Below are 5807 nucleotides of genomic sequence, written 5' to 3'. Positions count from 1 at the left end.
TCACGAGGTCAGGAGATCAAGACCATCCTGGCTAACACAGTGAAACCCTGTCTCTACTAAAAATACAAAAAAATTAGCTGGGCGTGGTGGCGAGCGCCTGTAGTCCCAGCTACTCAGGAGGCTGAGGCAGGAGAATGGCGTGAACCTGGGAGACAGAGCTTGCAGTGAGCTGAGATCGTACCACTGCACTCCAGCCTGGGTGACAAAGCGAGGCTCTGTCTCAAAAAAAAAAAAAAAAAAAAAATTTTTTTGTTTTCAAGGTTTGGGTGCACTGTTCTTGGAAGTACTGCAATACCAGGTCAATGTGTGGAGTGGATGCAGCAAGCTCCTATTCCATCTCCTATTTCCAAAAATCCATTTAATATATTGTCCTTGAATAGAGGACATATCAGATATGAAACTGATACAGATACTATACTAATCAGGGAGGCTGGGTGCAGTGACTCACGCCTGTAATCCCAGCACTTTGGGAGGCTAAGGTGGATCACCTGAGGTCAGGAGTTCGAGACCAGCCTGGCCAACATGATGAAACCCTGTCTCTACTAAAAATACAAAAAATTAGCTGGGCATGGTGGCAGGTGGCTATAATCCTAGCTACTCAGGAGGCTGAGGCGGGACAATCACTTGAACCGGGAGGTGGAGGTTGCAATGAGCCAAGATTGCACCACTGCATTCTAGCCTGGGCAACAAAAACAAACTCCATCTCAAAAAAAGAAAAAAAAAAATCAGGGAAATGTTTCCCTCTCTTCTTTCCTTCCTTTGCATATTTTACTCTAAAGCCATTAGGTTGGGTTGAACAAAGTCTGCATCAGTGGGGCATGTGGTAGTGGCATTTTGGGGGCCTGTCATGGGGTGTATTAGTCTGTTCTCACAATGCAATAAAAAATACCTGAAGTAGCAGGGCACAGTGGCTCATACCTGTAATCCCAGCACATTGGGAGGCTGAGGCAGGAGGATTGCTTGAGGTCAGGAGTTCAAGACCAGCCTTGCCAATATGGTGAAACCCCATCTCTACTAAAAATACAAAAATTAGCTGGGCATGGTGGGTGCCTGTAGTCCCAGCTACTCGGGAGGCTGAGGCATGAGAATCACTTGAACTTGGGAGGCGGTGAACTTGGGAGGTTGCAGTGAGCCAAGATTGAGATAGCGCCACTGCACTCCAGCCTGGGCAACAGAGCAAGACTGCCTCAAAACACAACACAACACAACACAACACAACACAACACAACACAACAAAACAAAAAAACCTGAGGCTTGACTGGCTCACAGTTTTGCAAGCTGTACAGGATGCATGATGCTGGCATCTGCTGGGCTTCTGGAGAAGCCTCAGGAAACTTACAATCATGGTGGAAGGCGAAGGAGGAGCAGGCTTATCACATAGCCAGAGCTGGAGCAAGGGAGAGAGGGGGAAGGTGCCACACACTTTTAAACAACCAGAACTCACTCACTATCATGAGGGTAGCACCAAGGGAATGGTATTAAACATTCATGAGAAGTCTACCCTCATGATCCAATCACCTCCCACCAAGCTCTGCCTCCAATACTGAGGATTACAATTCAGCATGAGATTTGGGTGAAGACAAATATCTAAACTATATCATAGGGTATAAGAGCCCAAGTGGAGTGAGGCAGCCTCTGTGAATGGGGGGTGGTGATAGCCCAATAACATTGTCAGGGTCTGAGTGGAGGGAAGAGGACACCTGTGCCAGTGCAGGGGTGAGGATGGGCCATCTCCACAGAGGAGGGCAGTTGTGCAGGGGTATGATGGCAGAAACAGAAGATTGTTAATGCACAGGGGCTCTGATCACATGAATAAACATACTGAGAATAATGAAAGACAGGTGTCTGCCTAGCAGAGAGAGAGGTTACATGTGGAAAGGAAAATAACTAGAATTAATGACTCTTGTGGTGTTGGATAAGAATGGAAGGTAACCTTATAAACTTAAGGTTTTCATATGTAAAAATAAATAGGGAAAAATCAATAAGTAAATATAGGTCTATCCTCTGAGAGGGTCTGGGAGGAGCAACACCTCATATCAATGAGCACATTTTGTACTCAGGTCTTGGCTTCTAAATACTATTCTTGCCAGGTGCGGTGGCTCATGCCTGTAACTCCAGCACTTTGGGAGGCGGAGGTGGGTGGATCACCTGAGGTCAGGAATTCGAGACTGGCCTACCCAATGTGGTGAAACTCTGTCTCTACTAAAAATACAAAAATTAGCTGGCCGTGGTGGCGTGCACCTGTAGTCCCAGCTACTTGGGAGGCTGAGACAGAGGAATCGCTTGAACCCGGGAGGTGGGGATTGCATGAGCCAAGATCATACCACTGCACTCCAGACTGGGTAACAGAGCAAATTCCATCTCAAAAATATATATATAAATAAATATAAAAATAAATAAATAAATAAATAAATACCATTCTTTGCTAAAAGAAATCAAGACTCTTTGGAGAAATGTCTAATTTTAAAGCTGGGTCAGAGAGAGTACCAAATAAACCTGCAATATCTTTTGTGTCAGAAATTAAGGAGGTGCTCCTATATTATTTAGTGGTTAGGAAAAAGAAAAAAATTAAGAAAGTGCTAGAACAATAATGGATACTTGTCAAAAGAACATAGAAACTAGCTTGAAGGGGCTCCCACTTGCTCATTCTGGGATAATTTGAGCATCAATATAAATAATAACAATTATAGATTATAACTCATTTAATACAAGGGGAATGAGCTTATACTGAAATAAATAAATAACACATGGGAAGAGGAGAAAGCTTTTCCTTACCACCGAATGTCAACTAATGAACATAGAATAATAATGGAATTAGAACATCACTTTGGCAAGAAAAATAATGGTAAAAATTCAGCCCAGAGTCATCAAGGGATGCTAAAAATATTGGCTGAAAGTTGGACAAGAAATGATATTTACATCACTTCAAAGTACCTCCCAGTAAACAGTCAATGACTACAAAGGAAAAAAAGAGTAATTTTACAATGGAGAAATCTGGCAGATGTTATCTACTCAAGGTTAACATCACAAGTAACGGGACAAGTCAATATCGAGCACCCCTTGATAGTGTAGACACAACATCACTTCTGTGACATCCTTGACAATAATGTATAACCTAGATGTAATTGTGAGGAAACATCAGACAAACACAAAATGAGGAACTTTCCATTTAGGAAAAAAAACTGGCCAGTAATCTTCAAAAGTTTCAAGGCCAGCCAGGAAGGGTGGCTCAAGGCTGCAATCCCAGTACTTTGGGAGGACAAGGTGGGAGGATCGATTGAGGCCAGGAGTTTGAGATCAGCCTGGGCAACATAGCAGGACACTGTTTCTACCAAAAAATTTTTTTAAAATTCAAAGCCATGAAAGTCCATGAAGAAGTGGGGAGCTCTTCCAAATTAAAGCAAATTGAAAAAACATGACAATTAAATGCTATGCATGATCCTGGATTGAATACTTTTCTATAAAGGACGTTACTGGAACAATTAGTGAAACTCAAGTGGCTCATGAAGATTAGATAGCAGTCAGTTATTGATGTTAGTTTCTGATTTTGATGGTTGTATTATTGTAAGGAGAAAATAATCAGGGAAAATAAACAACTATTTATACACCCAAGACCTGCTACTTCTCTGGTATTCTGCTCCTTTCTTCTTCCCTCCCTCCCTCCTTCCTTACTTCCTCTCTTTCTTTCTTAGACAGAGTCTAGCTCTGTCACCCAGGGTGGAGTGCAGTGGTGTGATCTCGGCTCACTGCAAGCTCCACCTGCAGCGTTCAAGCAATTCTCCTGCCTCAGCCTCCTGAATAGCTGGGATGACAGGCCCCCGCCACCAGGCCTGGCTAATTTTTGTATTTTTAGTAGAGACAGGGTTTTGCCATATTGGCCAGGCTGGTCTCGAACTCCTGGCCTCAAGGGATCTGCCCGCCTCAGTCTCCCAAAGTGCTGGGATTACAGGTGTGAGCCACCACACCTAGCATATTCCACATCTTAATTGGCATTACCACCATCTGTCTATCAAGGAACCCAAGCTTGAAACAAAGAAGTTATCCTTGACTGCTTTCTTACAACCTGAAAGTCCATCTGGAACAGCCTCTGTATCTATTAAATAGACCAATAATATTATGAAACATCTGTGTCTTGGAATATCATATTGCAATTTAGAGGAATGAAGTAATCTGTGTAGCAACATTATGATAAAAGGAGAAAGTTGTGACACAGAATATGAAGATCCATTTTTGTCAATCTTTGTACATGCAGCAGACTAAGGTGTGGTGAAGATGTATTCCAAACTATTAATGGATGTTATCTCTTTGGGATGGGATTTTTGAATTTTCTTCTTTTCCATACTGTGTGGAGTTTTTGTTGTTGTTGTTGTTGTTTTTACAGTGATACTTTTTTTTTTTTTTTTGAGACGGAGTCTCGCTCTGTCTCCCAGGCTGGAGTGCAGTGGCCGGATCTCAGCTCACTGCAAGCTCCGCCTCCCGGGTTCATGCCATTCTCCTGACTCAGCCTCCCGAGTAGCTGGGACTATAGGTGCCCACCACCTCGCCTGGCTAGTTTTTTGTATTTTTTAGTAGAGACGGGGTTTCACTGTGTTAGCCAGGATGGTCTCGATCTCCTGACCTTGTGATCCGCCCGTCTCGGCCTCCCAAAGTGCTGGGATTACAGGCTTGAGCCACCGCGCCCGGCCTACAGTGATACATTTAAAAAAAAAAAAAAAGAGAGATTTTGCTTTAGAAAAACTGCTTAACATAAATGAAATGGCAGAGACTTACAAAGGAGATAGAAGCTATTCACCTTCAAAGAACTTCAACTCTAATCAGACAAGGTAAAAATTATTTATGTATATTATAGAATACTTGTAAAAACAACATGGAGGAAACACAAATATCAGGGCAAGCTGCAGCTATAAAGAAGATTTTGCATTTGAGAAAATGAGAAGATGGATACTGGAGGACCTGGGAAGACTGACAGCAAAGGGGGCACAACTGGAGAGGTCTTAGCTGTGAGATGACTTTTGAAGAAGGGACGGTCTCAGGAGGCAGGGAGAAGGCTGTCTTCATGAAATGGGGGAGTGGGCTCTTGGTTCTGAATTTTCAGCTACGTGGGAGGCTACAGCAAGATGCTCAGCTAGCAGGACAGGCTGTTTCTCCCTGGGTTTTTGTCTGTCCCTTAACTTCTTTTTTTTGAGACCGAGTCTCACTCTGTCATCCAGACTGGAGTGCAGTGGCGCGATCTCAGCTCACTGCAACCTTCGCCTCCTGGGTTCAAGAGATTCTCCCGCCTCAGTCTCCTGAGTAGCTGGGATTACAGGCACCCACCATCATGCCCGGCTAATTTTTGTATTTTTTGTAGAGACAAGGTTTCACTATGTTGGCCAGGCTGGTCTTGAACTCCTGTTCTCAGGTGATCTGCCCGCCTCAGCCTCCCAAGGTGCTGGGATTTACAGGTGTGAGCCACTGAGCCTGGCCTGTCCTTTAGCTTCTCTCATTTTTCACTCCTCCTTTCTCTACTGCTCAGGGCTCTAGGGATAAAATGTGGCCCTATTCACTCCAAAGAAAGCATAGGCTGGCTGGGCCTACTAAAAATACAAACATTAGTCAGGCATGGTGGCAGATGCCTGTAATCTCAGATAATTGGGAAGCTGAGACAGGAGAATTGCTTGAACCCAGGAGGCAGAGGTTGCAGTGAGCCCAGATTATGCCATTGCACTCCAACCTGGGTGACAAGAGCAAAATTGCGTCTCAAAAAAACAAAAAACAAAAACACACACACACACACACACACACACACACACACACACACACACACA

General features: G+C 43.8%; 1 pseudogene; it reads right to left on the bottom strand.

Annotated features, from left to right (window-relative positions):
• Window positions 1-261: 261 nt before the first annotated feature.
• On the bottom strand, window positions 262-434 carry LOC111521775 (annotated as a pseudogene).
• Between the last annotated feature and the right edge of the window lie 5373 nt (window positions 435-5807).

Source organism: Piliocolobus tephrosceles, chromosome 6 (assembly GCF_002776525.5).
Source record: "Piliocolobus tephrosceles isolate RC106 chromosome 6, ASM277652v3, whole genome shotgun sequence".
In the NCBI taxonomy this organism is placed as follows: Eukaryota; Metazoa; Chordata; class Mammalia; order Primates; family Cercopithecidae; genus Piliocolobus; species Piliocolobus tephrosceles.
The sequence above is the reverse complement of the archived record's forward strand: the minus strand, read 5'-3'. Positions and strand labels throughout refer to the sequence as shown.